This window comes from Martes martes (genome assembly GCF_963455335.1).
Source record: "Martes martes genome assembly, chromosome: 4".
Taxonomy (NCBI): domain Eukaryota; kingdom Metazoa; phylum Chordata; class Mammalia; order Carnivora; family Mustelidae; genus Martes; species Martes martes.
The window spans coordinates 159454447-159467534 of NC_137891.1; positions in this window are offsets into that span (position 1 = coordinate 159454447).

A 13088-nucleotide genomic window follows, 5' to 3' on the forward strand; every position below is an offset into this window, starting at 1 on the left:
GAAGACACAGCTAAGTGGGAGAGATAGAGAGTCAATAAACAGTCATAGTGCCCTACAGAGACTGAAGGGGAGCATCCTAGGGGTCTGGAGCTGCTGGGGAGGGGTTGGGAAGTACCCAAGGCCAAGATACAGCACAGGCGAGATCCAAGCAAGTGGGAGCCTGGTGAAATCAAGGTTCAGGGCCATTGTAGGCAAACCCATAGCCCGGGTGTCACCTGGGTCTCCTGGCTTCTCAAAAGCATCCACATTATAAATGGGGGGGGGGGTAAAAAATTAGAAAGTGGCTTCTCTAAGTGATAAGAATATAGATTTAGATGTATTTCTATGAGATACAAATAGTACAACAATGAAGATACATTCATTCTGACTTGATTCCTTTTTTCAGGAATGTAATCATATATATAAACTGAATAACCACAGTTCACCACCACATTGTTTTTAGGGGCCCAGCCTGGAATGAGGGTCAGTACCTTGGAGAGCTCCAAGGGGGTTCCAAGTAGCTGAGGCAGGCAACTTTGCTCAGGGTGGGACAGAAGCCTGCTGCCTGACCAGCAAGGGGCCAGCCCCCATCTACTGCCGGCCTCCTTGCTAGGGCTGGTGCAGCTTTGAGCTGGAGGCCCCAGAGAGGGGGTGATGGCACATGGGGAGCCAGAGCCGGGGATGGAGATGGGGAATCTGCCCTCTGCCTGGACGCAGTCTTCCCAGTGCTCAGGAAAGATCACTGTGCTGTTCTTGGATCAGCGAGGCCCCGCAACTAGGGAGTTGTGGAGTTTTGCTGTCTTTAAGGTAATTGGTACCATTTCTCTTCTAGCAGAGGTGACTTAGTGACTTGAGACAAGAAACTGAAAGTGTTGTTGCTGTGCGAAGGCAGAACCTAAGAACTGGAACAAGCTTGGTGGTAGTCGTGCTGTTTGGGCCCCATGAATGTGTGGATTTCTCCAGTTACCCAACCTGTCCTGTGCTTGTGGGATGCCAGGGGACTGTCTAGGAGATGTAGGGTGAGACCAGGCTTTGAAATGGTTGTGGTAGGCTTTTGGCCCTGAAGAGCAGAGCCTGATTAAGTTTGGTGTAAAACCTGACTGACTGCAGTTCGGGGAAATGCACCCACATGCATCTGGTGTGTGCACGGACACTGTTCTTTCCCATCCTATGGGCATATGGTTTGGCTATTTCTCTTCTGGAACAAGGCATTTAAAAAAAATAATAATCGATAGGTTTGGGAGAGTCCCCAGCCAGGTATGGACTCAGTGTGATTTGATTTGCAGGTAGGAAATATTGATTTGCATGTAGGAAATATACTGTATGTCAAAGACTGAGAGAGGAAATTATTTCCAACTCCTGGGCCAGTTCTATCCATTGAAGGAATCAGCTGTGTTGAGAAGGAGCGTGAGGCTGTGCTGGGTTCCAGAGGAGAGAAGGTCCTGGTTGATTAGTTATGCCTGCCATGAGCATCATATGGTCAGTGGTGGCATGTGGTGTGCCTTTGGCACCAGCCATTGCTGTTCCCAAGTCCTGCTGTCCTCAAGCTGTCCCATGTCTCGCTTGTCAATATAAAAAGCTGCTTCAGTCATCAGTGGTGAAGGATTATTACTCTATCGTGGTGATCATCCCAGAGACCGGCAGAGACTCATGCCTCTATTAGGCCTTCAGGGACAGGCCAGGAAAAAGGAATATTTGGGACTTTTCAGCACTCCTTACACAGAATCTACAAGCCCTGTTCTAAATCTCAAACTAGGTTTCTTAGCTTGAGACCACCTAGTTAGATAGCAAGAACCCAGGGTTCAGAGGCAGACGTAGGGGGCAATAAATCCTGAGTGCTCTAGGTACACTGTGTGACCCTGGGAAGATTACTTAACTACTCTGGTTCTCAGTTTCTTCTTTTATAAAATGGAAATAACAATACCTACTTCTCACATTTATTATTGTAAGGATCAAATTGTATAACACGTTGAAAGTGCCCATATTGCTGCCTGGCACATAGGTAGGTGTTTCATAAACGGGGGCCCTTATAACAACTTCTAAGGACTGAGGATGGTGGTGCTTGCTTTCGATTGGCTATTTGAACAAACCTATTTTAAATAGTGGATGTCACTTGTACTTCGGGCAATAGTCCACCCCACTTCTACTCCCAAATCCGAAAAATAAATAAAGGAAATGACCTTTACTAAGTGATTTGGAATTTCAGTGGAAGGTTCTGTAATTGCTGGTTAACAGGCCCGGGAAACCAGCTCTTGGGCAGTAATTGGAGGCATGCAGGTGAGGACATTTAATTATAGCCTGGCCGCCTGGAATAGAAACCTCACCGCCATGACAACACCTTTCTGCACTGGCCTGATTAAGTCAACAAATTGTTGGTTCCCAGCCCAAACTGGGTAGCGCAGCAGACTTTTCCCCTTCAGGTCTTCATGCACCAGTCAGGTTCTTTTCTTTGGTGAGGAGTGGCAGGGACACCAAGGGGGAGGACAAGGCACAGCGCCTGCTTAGAGGTGTGTGGCAGTCTGGTTGGGGGAGACCAGCCGAGATGGGACCGTTTAGGGGGAGGAAGGCAGGTCGGCAGGGACGGCAGAGCAGAGTGATGAGTGGAGCCTGTCCGCCAGGTGTGGATCCAGCCCCAGCCCTTACACTGGTGTGGGACTTGGACAAGTTACTTAGCTTCTTTGGGCCAAGTTTCCTTATGTATAAAATGGGGATAATCAAAGTACTGACCTCCTAGGGTTGCTCTGAGGATTAAACATGTTAACGTTTATTGAAAGCTTAGGACGGTCTGTAGGTGTTTGATGTGATTTTGGGGGTTATGACTCTAATTTTCTGGAAACACAATGACTTCTAAGGCCTAAGTTATCAGGAAAGACAGCGGGAACCATTGGGTGCCTCCCCCACAATTCTAGTCTTGGCTGGAGCCTCCTGACTCTTGACCTCTGTGCCCCCCACTACTAGACACCTCTGGGCCTTTCCTCCTGCTCTTTGCCCTCTCGACCTCCTCAGCTATTCCCACACATTCAGCATTAGAGATACAGGCCAAACATCATGACTGTCATGAAATCCTTCCTGGTCCTCAGCTCCCCGAGGCTAGCCTGTCTCTTGACCTCCCAGGCCATCTTTGTCCTGGCAATACCGGCATTTTTCACACTGTGCCCCATTGATTTGGTTCCTTGTGTGTGTCCGTCAAATGCCGTGATGGAAACAGGCGGATCCGGATGTGCGTTCTGGCTCCCAACTCTCTAGAGGGGAAACACGGGGGTAATCACTTCCCCTTACTTCTTGATCTCACAAAGGATCACAGCCATCTGGCAGGGTTGTGTAGAGGCTGTATATCTGGAGCCCTCATTGGGTCCCCAAGCAGGTCACCCTGTTCCTTTCCTCCCTCTCTTCTCTCCTCCATCTCCCTGACCTGGCATGAGACCTGGCACTCCTAGCACGCATGCTAGGTTCTGAGTGCCCTTCCTCTCCTGTCCTTTGGGGTCTTTGGATCAACCACAGGGGCTAATGCATGGTGGGAGTCAACGTCTGTTTGCATCTCCCTTCCTCCCATCTCCCCTCCTCATTCCAGTCTCCGTGCTCCAGCACAGTGCTGACTAGTCGTGGGGAGGGGCCCTTAGCACGAGGGTGCGGAGTGGGAGTGAACTGGGCTTGAAGCTGCATGGGAGAAGGTTCTGGGGCTGGGCCCGGGGTCCGCTGCTTAGCTCAGCCTTGCTCTACCACAGGAGAAACTAAATGCGCTCTACTTTTCATTTGGAAACATATCAATGGCACTCTCCCTCCCACATCAGAGCACAGGAAAGGGGCAGGGGTAGAGAGTGGGAGGGGAGCTGGGGGTGGGATATGTCTAGAGGAAGAGAGGAAATTAGCCCCCCCGCCCCGGCAGTCCCCGCTGCTGGCTCAGTGACTGAATGACCTGGGGATGAGTCACTCCACCCTCCGGAGGGCTGTAGGGTGTGTGTGGGCATGTGGGGGTGGTGTGCACGTCACATCTGGGTCCTACTGGGTTGACCTTTCTTTGGAAAAGCGGGAAGGCATTGAACTGGGAGTCCCCCAGCCCACTAAAGTCCTCCCAAGATGCAATCTCCATGCCCGGGGGTCTCAGGGAGTCTCTTCCCCTGCCAAGCTACCACCCCCACTCAAGTGTTCCAGAACAAGGGCCCAAAGGTGGCCCTTCCAGCACAGCACTTGGTCATACGCTGCTGTGGCAGAAGCCACTCTTGCTGGCCCCTGGCTCTGGGCAGGTGCGGGATGGACACTTCACCTTCTCACCACGACCCTCATGGGCATGCGCTGCTCTTACCCCATTTCACATATAAGGAACGAGGTTCACGGAGGTGGGCTTATTTGCCCAAGGTCTGAAAGAATGTGAGTGGCAGAGCAGGGACTCTCTCCCAGGTGTGTGGGGGGTCCTCTAAAGCAGTCAGTCACCGTGACATTCTCCCGGGGAGTGACGGGGTATGTGAGGAGTAGAGCAAAAGACAATGGCAGGATCTTTGGATCATCTGTCCCCTCTGTGTGGTCCCCTTTGTCCCCTTGGCTGGGTTTCCTGAGGTTATGGAACCCAAGGCTGTCAACGTGGTGAGGGGAGACGTGAGGGGGCTGCTCGGAAGGATGGCAACTGGTCTAGGCTGAGATGAGCCCTGGTGGGACAGTAAAGGTGTTGGCCCAGAGAGCAGAGGCCCTAGAACCTTCAGGAATAGAGGCAGAGGGCAGGCTCCAGAGGCCTTATCAGGCAGGAAGGACAGAGAGGACTGGTGTCTTAGGAATACCTCACGTATGCCAAGCCTTATGCTAGGAACTAGGGGACCCTGGTGAGAGTGAGTCTGAACTTCTGCCTGGAGGAAGCCCAGGGCCATGGGGGAGGCAGGCAAACAGATCCGCACTGGCCGTATAATGCAGTCTTGCTCCTGGAGATAGATGTGCGTGCCATGCTCTGGTGGACCCCAGGGTGGCTATGGATTCAAGAGGACGTGGGGCTGGTTAGGAGAAGGATGCCCATTTGAGCTGTATCTTGAGTGGGGAGCAGTTGTCCACCAGGCAGCTGGAGGGAGGCGGTGTGGAGAAACACGCCAGGGAGGGAGGTCAGCTTCAGGCGCAAAAGCGGGGAGCTGGAGGACAGATGGGCAGGGCCTCTGGAAGGAGCAGCTGGAGGGGAAGGCAGGGTCCAGGAGAGAAGCTCTATGGGGTTCACTCTGGCTCCTGGAGCACTGGGAGGAGTATTCAGAGAAGTGACTCTTGCAGCCAGCGTGGAAAATGGACAAGGTAGGGAGGGGGTGAGGCCAATAGGGAGGCTAGGAGCTTGAGTCAGCAGAGAGAGGGATGGAGAATCCTGTTAACGGCTGTACCTGAAGCCCAGCTGCCACATCAATTCTGGGGATCTAGAACGCAGCAGGTGGCCCCAGCCACCCCGGATTCTCCCTCCCTGGGTGGTGACCAGAGGAAAGGTGAAGCAACATGGCCCAGGCTCCTGCAGCCTGAGGCGGGGACCATGAGACACAGGTGAGACTGAACTCCTCGAGTGACAGATTTGTGCCAGACACTCGGCGGGGTGCTGTGCCTTCCAGGCACGTGTCTTGTGCTCAAACTTTAAGGTGGAAAAATGGGAGCTCAGAGACCATAAGCATGGGACCTGGGTCACGTGGCTGGGGCACGGCTGAGCTGGTATTCCACCATGGGTCTCCCCACGGCCGGGGTGAGTATGGTGTGGCAGAGTCTTTGGGCTCCCACAGGCTCGCTGTTTTCACTAGCTCTGGGATAGCTGCTGCCTCTGCTGTCCTTGATTCACTCAACAAACACTAATCTCCACCACACATACCAGACCCTGGGAGAACTCTGGGGTGAATTACGCATAGCAGCTGGGGTGCAGGGAACTCACAGCCCTCCAGGGGAAGAGCACACACATGCAGAACACAGCCAGGGAGAAGCAAACCACATGATCTCTGTTGGAACACTGGAGATGCTCTGTGGAAAAGATGGCTCAGAAACACTTTTCCTTAGCTTCTACTTATATCTTACGCCCTGTTTCCTTATCTTCCCAGCTCTTGCTCTCATTTTAAAGTGAGGGAACACAAGGTCTGGAAAGGGGATCCTGGCTCTTGCTTGCATACCCTCTTGCTTGGAATGCAGTGATTTAATGGGCGTTCTCCCTGGACCAGGTTGTCCTCATTACAATCCTATAGTCATCCCCCAGTTACACAAGGGGTAAACTGAGGCTTAGCAGGAGGGCCCCAGACTTGCCCGAGATCATTTGGGCCCAAGCAGCCCTCTGTCCTTCTGCCTTCCTTGTTGAATGGAAGTGCACTGGTGTATGTCTAGAGGTTATTTTAATTTAAAGGCATCAGACCAATTAGGTTCCCAATTGGAACATTAAATATTTAAAATCCTTTCATGTAGTTTAATTGTCTGGACACTATAGGGCTTGGGAACGAATGGCCTCACGGTTCATGTGCACTTGCTCACCAGGAAATTGGAAAGTTGGGCTCACTTTGTTCTGGAAATTTCTCACAGAATGAGCTCTCATCTTCTGTCACATTTTATGCTGTAACCACTTCCTGGGATTTAAAAATGTCTGTGTATTGGGGGGGAGGTAAGAACGGGAACGCTCTCAAACAGTCAAGTGATTAAATTCTCCAAGGGGAGGGTAAGCATAAGAGAACCACAGTTAAATGCATGTAAACTTTTTAAGACTGAAGTAGAGAATGGATTTTTACAAATCAAACCATATTTTAAGTGCTTCAAGTGGTGTGGATGAGTTTGACGTCCATGGTAAATTATTTAATAATCTAAGGAAATCTAATTTTCTTTCCTTTTTCTCCTTTTCTCCCTGTCTCTGTTTCTTTCACATAAAGGCTCTTTTTCCTATGTTGGGTCGTCTTAGGGAAATGAGCCTGAGAGGACCTCAGGGTTTGGCTACTTAATGGTACATGACCTTGTATCAGCATCTACTGTTGCTGATCCTCAGTTTCTTCAGCTGTAAAATGGGTAGAGTCGTCCTTATCTGGCAGGCTTGTCTGTCTTGAGGGTCAAACAAGCTGATGTGTGTGGAGCGTTGGATACAAATCTTGGCTTAGGTTTTGCCTGAAAGCCTTCTGATCTGATGGGGGAGAGAGTCATGGAAACACAGGAAGTCCAACTTACTTACTAATCCAGGAGGTATGCACCAGGGCTGTGGGAACACCAGAGAAGGGAACCCCACCTTCACAGAAGCATAGGGAGAGGTGAGCGGTGGGATGTTGAGAGTGGCAATCCTTTTTTGCTCTACTGTTCATGCATCCCCTACTTTATTCCAAATCAAGATTTGAAACAGTTTACAAATTCTGCATGAAGGTAAAATAAAGTAAACGAAGAAATACGGCATAAGGAGAGTAAGGGGAAGAAACTGAAATAAAGCCACAGGACAGGTTAGGGTGTAAAACTGATGGAGGTGATTAACGCGTTTGCCATGAAGCTTCTTAGCAATGAAAACAGAAAGGGAAAACATGATCAGGTTGGCTGTTCTTACTCATCATGCCCATAGGATAAAAACAAACCTGGTGCTCAAGATAGGTACAACTTTCCCTGGTGCTAAGAACTGAGACACATTCTCTCCATGACCCTTCAAACAAGGGGGCTCTGTGTGACGTAGTCCCTAGTGACCTCACTGAAATAACCATGCCATTCCAGTGTGAATGCCTCTGAGAGGGAATGTGTCAGGCAGGGAACAGTGTTCTTGGCAGAGGGAACAGCATGAGGCCAGCTCCCAGTCTTTATCAGGGGTTCAGTGCAGGAAATGTCTGCAGCGCGGTTCTTGGATGAGGAGGACCCTGGGGGGTTTCTGGTTGTCTGTGGAAGAAGTCGGGGGGGGGCGGGCGGGGATGGTGCTGCCTGAGGTAGGATCATAAAAAGGGCAACGCTGGGGGTTGTGGGAGACCTGTTTAGAGTTGAGGCGAGACAGAGGTCAGGGATTCTGGGGCCCTTGTGGTTGGAGCATTTGCAGCTGGGTTGGAGACTGAGAAGGCAAGTCGGCGGGAGTGCCAGAAGCTTCATTGGCCATGCTGCCTCCCGGCCCTGACCCCCAGAGGCCGATCACCTAGGTAAACACATGGCAAGACGTTTTCTTGGATGAAATTGAGAAAAAACAAAAACAACCCCCCACCCCCACCCCCACTCCGCAGGCTGTCAGGAAGCAATGTGAAGAAACCCGAGCTGCCCCACTGGCAGAGCCTCGTATTTTGGGGTTTTTGTCTGTTCTATTTTTGAGGCTGGTAAACTGGTTTCCTGTTTGTTGCAAAATGGGTGGTTGTCGCTGTCTGTGCCTGGCCCGAAGGGAGGTGGCCTCCCCAGCGGAGGCCTGTCTTTTTGCTTCGGGCCAGTTCTCTTGTGTGCAGGGGCCAAAGAGGAACCCAGCAGTGCCGGGCAAGGCACGGGGCACCCTGCCAGCCGCCTCCCAGGGTGCCCTGCGCGTTTGAGGTCACCACACTCAGTTCTGCCGTGGCGGGAAGTCCGGCTCGCTGTCACCGAGAGGGGACACTTCATACCCAAGGGTCAAATTAGAGGCTCAGGGAAGAAGGCGGGGCTTGGAAGGAAAGAACCACCTGTCATTGCAAGGGTGAGAAGAGAGAAAAACTGAGGGTAATTGGTACTTGCTACATGGTGGCCTTTCCACAAGTCTCCCCTCATTTGTTACATGGTGCTCCCATTTCACAGAGGGGGAGCCTGAGGCTCAGAAAAGTTCAGTCGACTAGAGTCATTGACCCCGGACCTTGGCGCTCAGATGATGCCTCCCAGAGCAAGTTAGCAAGGTCACCATCACTCTCCTCTCCCCGCATCTGGCACCTCTCCCCCACCCCGCCCCCACCACTAGCTCTCTGTTGAAGCTTCTAGAGCAAAACAGCTGGCAGAAACACAGCTAGTTAGTAGCTGAACCAGAAAGTTAGGTAGTTCGTGGTTTCTAGTCTCCTGGTTTCCCTCCCTTGAGTGCTTTCTAAACGGGCGGGATCTGACATCCGTGAGGGACAGAGGTGGAGCCCCTGGCCGGACAAAGCCAGTCCGGCCTGCCGTGGGGGTCTGCGCTGACGAACGCTGCCGCTCTCAGACAGCTGCCTGGTGATGACCTCCGGCTCACAGCATTCTGCCTCTCTCAACCCCTTCCCCACACTCCTTCCCATGCCATTCTAGGCCTTGGAACTCCCCACACCCACCATCGCCGATGTCTTTCAGGGTCAAGACAGTGAAGGCGTGCAGGTCTGATTTATTGGGGGGTTATTCCCTTCCAACCTGCTCCAGGACGCCTGGGGGCGTTATTGTAAGGAGGACGGAAATCTATTTTTCACACGTGTATTTTCTCAATCAACAGATATGAAAAGTTGTTGCTAATGTCTTGCAGGAGTCCTTAAATTCCCAAGGTCAGAACCACGACCTGGGGGCACCCTTGGGTCTTAGTAGTAGGTCTTCTCAAATGATTAATTTTTCAGATTAACCCAACCCAGGGCTGGGCACAGGGTGGGGAGAGGGATATGAAAACCCATGAGCCTAGACGGCATGACTTGAGGGACCTCAAGAGGGGAGAAATGGAGGCAGGTCGGAGGGAGGGGAAGGATTACCTGAGTGGGAGGGAAGGAGGGGGTGGGATTTTGCTCTCTGAGAGTCCTGAACTCTGCTACCTCCTTCCCATTTCTTCTCCCCACCTCTTTCATCTTACCACTTGTGACTTTATTTTACTCGACTTGGCCCTTGTATCTCCTTGTGTGTGAAGATAGAAATCCTTCCAGTCTGTTCTCCCCACTTCAGGGGCCAGGGCTTGAAGGAAGTTTAGGTAGGTGGCTGATTCCTTCCTTTGTCTCCAGATGGGTCCTGGCTGAAAGATGGCAGGAGGGACAGGGAAGGCGCGTCCCCGCTCAGGCTCACCCGTTCTCACCCCTGGGCCCGTCAGCTCTCTGGATAGGAGGCTTCTCGTCCCTTGGGTTCCTGATTCCTCGATACTTTTGCAGATTTTGTGAAGGGAGCTCCTGCCCTGCTTTTTTATCTTCTCCCCCATCACTGGCCGTGTTTGAGCTCCCTCTTGTTTTTGCTACCTATAATAAACTATTGCTACATAATAAACTACCCCAAAACTTGGTAGCTTAAACCAATGATTTTTTCTTTTTTAAAATTCTTCTTAACAATTTATTTATTTATTTGAGAGGGAAAGCACAGTAGGGTAGGGCACAGGAAGAGGGAGCAGCACTCCCTGCTCTAGCTCAATGTGGGACTCAATCCCAGGACCCTGGGATCATAACCTGAGCCAAAGGCAGAGACTTAACAGGCTGAGCCACCCAGGCACTGCTATTTCTCCCAATTCTGTCTGGGCAGTTCTCTGCTGAGTGTGGCTGGGCTCACTCCCATAGCTATTTCAGCTCTGCCTGCCCTGAGCCAAAGGGTCCAGCAGAACCTCAGGGCCTCAGGTCTTGGTTGGTTCTCCTCCACGTGGCCTTTCCAACCTCCAGCAGGGCAGGATGCAGCTTCTTCGCAACATAGTGTTCTCTGGGTTCTAAGACTGTGAAGGTAAAGCTGCCAGGTCTCTTAAAGCCTGGGCCACAATGGGCCCAGCCTCACTTTTGCCACATTCTTTGGGTTAAAGCACAAATCAAAGCCAGCCACGTTCAAGGGGAGGGGAGATAGACCCCACCGCTTGATAAAAGGAATGACAAAGTCATACTGCCAAAGCCTTAGGACTATTTAGAAGTGACCCAGTACACCCTTCTTTATTGGCTTTGAAAGACAAAATACTCCTTTTGGAGGCCTTGGTGAAGCGGTTTCTGAACATGGTTCACATGGTGAACATGAATATAGGAATTGATGCTCCGGTCCTTACGAGGTCCAGAGCTCTGGAAGAGGCCATTTGTGGAGCGGGGCTGGTGATGGCAGCTTCCAAGGCATGGGGACACCCACCTTCTGGATTCACATGAACAACATCTTACGGGCACACAGTCCCTGAATGTCACAAAGGTCTTTCTTAGCAACCAAGTGACGATGTGTGTGCAGTGTCTTGGACACCACTCAGATCTTGCTGAATTTTTTTCTGGGAGTTTCCTGAGCATTCACCCCCCTGTGGAAACAGAGCCGAATTTCTTCTTCATTTTGAGCCTGTGTTTCTTGAATTAAACATGTTTTAAAACTCCTCTTCATGGGTGTAGAAATTAGGATTTTTTTGATCATAAACCATAGCAATTAATCATTGTTTTTTTTTTTTTTAAAGAAATGTATTAAAGGGGAAATAAGACAGTTTTGTTTAGGAGCCTCCAGGAAGCTCAAATGTGAGTGGCAGGAGAAGAAAGGAAGGAAGCAGAAAGTGAGCCTAGAAAGGGAGCCGAATACTAGACGAAGGAAGGCCTTGAGGGCATTCAAGGAACTGGGATTGTAGCTTATAGATCTGTGTTTCCCGAATAGGGTTCCTGGAACCCTGTGCCGTGGGAGATGTTAATAGATGTCTCTTGAATAAAGGATCCCATGACCCACAAGTTTGGGAAATATATACATATATATATTTCCCATTATATATAATGTATAATATACACATATAATTATCAACATACATATTTATATGTAAGATATATATACACACACACATATATATACACACATATAGATATATAATTATTATGTATTTCTCTCTTGGAAGATTATCAGGATATTGAAGGCTCTGAGAAGTCCCGCAGTAGAGAAAACAAGGGAGTAGACCAGTTAGGAAGTTGAAGTGATGCTCTAGGTGAGAGATGCCCAGTGCTCTCTGTCATGGGCTAGAAAGGGAGGACTTTTCTCCATACCAACCCCAGAGCAGACCTAACCCAGCCAACCCTACAGAATATTACAAGAGTAAAGCACTTTAATACTTTTGAAAAGGGCATACTCAGAAGAGGGGGCTTGGTTGTAAACCCACTAGAGAGGAATGCAGTTCATGTAGAAAGTAAGCTCTCTGACAAAATACTAATTTTTAAAAAATAAACTCAGGATTTCTAGAGCCCTTAGTTCCTGTTGGCTTTTGATGAAAATAATCAGTTTTCCCAGACTGTAACTTTTACTGCCATGGTTGAACATCTCTGCGTTCTTGGTTCTAGAAGTGCAAAATATTTCCCCTCTTCCTTACTGGCTCTCTTTAATTCTTTAAAGTGAAATGAGGTATTTAAATAGAAACTTCTCTTTCTTTCTGCCTCTGAAAAGAAGGGAAGAGGGAACTCTCCCCGAGGAATTCATCTTGGGTAGAAACACAGAACTGAAGCTAGGACTGCTGAGATGGAGACTTGGGGCCTGGAGAGTGGGTGCGTGGCCTTGGTGACCAAGTTGTGAAGTCTGTCATCTGTGGGCTTCCAGTGCTGGTCACAAAACTTCCAGGGCGTGACTGCAGCCGGGCCCTGATTAGAGATGAGCAGAGGAGCCTGGAGCCTCAGCTGGGGCCTCCTGCTGACAGGGAGACCCTTCCCCAGATGTGGGCTTTGGTAGTGGGTGCTCTGTGTTCCTCAAGAATGTTCCAGCAAAGACACTTTCACTATGGGAGGAGCCTGTGGAGGGAGGACTCTGGGTGACAAAGGGCTCATTTAATGATGACTTTTTTTTTTTTTTTTTTTTGTCACGGCCCTCCTGGTTCACACTGGAGGAGAAAGAGAGTAGAAGACCTTTTTTTCTCCTCAGTTCCATAACATAGCTTCTGGAAGGATCAGAGAGAGAGACAAGAAAGAGGATGGAAGCCAACACCTATTAAGTACCGACTTTATGCCAGGAACTTGCAGCTTGCATGGGTTTTGATCCACATTGGGCCTTAGTGCAAGCCTAGGAAGTCCTTATTAATTTTAGGAAAAAGTGTCTATAGTATATACTATTGTTGTTTCAAAAAACCATTGTTTTATTTTGTTAATTATAAAATAACATGTTGATTTTAGAAAATTTAGAATGCATAGAAAAGTATTAAGGGGAAAATTTTAAAGGCCTGGTAAGGGCCCAAGCTAGTAGGTTGTGGTGTATCTATTTGAGCCGGAGAGGGACCCCGGCATGGGCTGCCCCCTCACCCTCAGCCAGCACTCATTCCCTCGCCCAGCACTGAGGGAGGCCTTTCTGCACATCACAGAACATGGCAGCTGATCTGATTTTCCAGG